Here is a 1766-nt window from a genome sequence, read left to right as displayed (position 1 = left end):
CATATGGTATCTCTTGAAATGGTTGAACATTAACCATTTCCTTTTGGTACAATGACAGCATAAGAGACGACTATCTATATACATGGACCTTACCAGATGGAATACATAGAAATCAAATTGACTACATCTGCGGAAAAAGACAATGGAAAAGCTCCATATCATCAGTCAAAAACCATGTCAGGGGCAGACTGTGGCACAGACCATCAATTACTCATATGCAAATTCAAACTGAAGCTGAAGAAAATGAAAACAAGTCCATGAGAGCCAAAATATGACCTTGAACACATCCCACCTGAATTTAGGGATTGTCTGAAGAACAGATTTGATACATTAAACACTAAAGGCCGAAGACCAGAAGAGTTGTGGGATGACATCAAGAACATCATACATGAAGAAAGCAAAATGTCATTAAGACCAGAAAGAAGGAAAAGGTCAAAATGGATGTTAGAAGAGACACTGAAACTTGCTCTCCAGCGTAGGTACGATGCTAAAACAAATGGAAGAAATGAGGAGGTCCAAGAGCTAAACAGAAAATTTCAAAGATCAGCTCGAGAAGATAAAGCCAAATATTACAACAAAATGTGCAAAGATCTGGAATCAAAAACCCAAAAAGAAGAACACGCTCAGCATTTCTCAAGCTGGGGTAACGGAAGAAAAAGTTTAAGCTTTGACTTTCGTTATTGAAAGATGCTCTGAGTAAATTATTGAGTGATGCAGCAAGCATCAAGAGAAGATGGAAGGAATACACAGTCACTGTACGGAAAGGAAATGGTTACTGTTCAACTGTTTCAAGATATGATCAAGGGCTGATACAGAAGGAAGTCCAAGGAATTGTCAAAGAACAAGGCATTTCAGGTGGTGGTAGTGGCTGTGTTCCGTGGAGTCGGTTCGGAGGTTGTAAATCTTTGCGGGAGCAGAACGCCTCATCTCTCTCCAACGGAACAGCTGGTAGTTTCGATCTGCTGGCCTTGCAGTTCGCAGCCTGATTGGTAACCACTATGCTACCAGAGGTTTGTTGTTGTTTTTAAGTGCCCTGGAGTCGATTCTGACCTGACCCATAGCGACCCTGTACAGAGTTTCCGAGGCTGTAATCTTTACAGGAGCGGAAAGCCTCATCTTTCTCCCGCGGAGCGGCTGGTAGTTTCAAACTGGTGACCTTGCGGTTCGCAGCCGGATTTGTAACCACTACCCTATCCTTAAGTGAGTGCAAATCATTTGTGTCTCCATATTGGTATATATGCCCACTACTATCAGGCACCCAGACACACATACCTGTGTATGGTACACTCAGACCCACATTCATGCTTTCTCCTCACCCCATCCCCACCCCCGGCTTTTCAGAAATAAGACTGCACCTAGCCTGGGAGGTGTTCACACCTAGCAACCTCTGCGACTCTCCAGACCTGCTGCTTTAGACGTTCAAGAAGTGTGTTAGCTTCTCTACTGCAGGACTAAATGTTTCTGAGGCCAAACCTTATACCTCTCCCCTCCCCTTCCCCAGCTCTTCGCCCACAAGGCCCAGGCCCCTTAATCACTCCATTCCCACTTATCACAGGTAGATTTCAGAAGCAGTCTGGTTGAGATACTGGTGGGTGTGGTGGGGAAGGGGTTGCGTGGGAGAAAGTGTGTTCATCAAACTGAGGGAAGACTGAGATCTAGTCAGAGCTGAAGGAGCCCCTGAGGACGCTCCCCTCTCCACCCACAAGAAAAAGAAGGCTGGCGGCATGGGATGCAGCAGCCTGAGGGCTGGGCCAGCCAGGAGGGGC

Source organism: Chrysochloris asiatica, unplaced genomic scaffold (assembly GCF_000296735.1).
Source record: "Chrysochloris asiatica unplaced genomic scaffold, ChrAsi1.0 scaffold00106, whole genome shotgun sequence".
Taxonomy (NCBI): Eukaryota; Metazoa; Chordata; class Mammalia; order Afrosoricida; family Chrysochloridae; genus Chrysochloris; species Chrysochloris asiatica.
The sequence above is the reverse complement of the archived record's forward strand: the minus strand, read 5'-3'. Positions refer to the sequence as shown.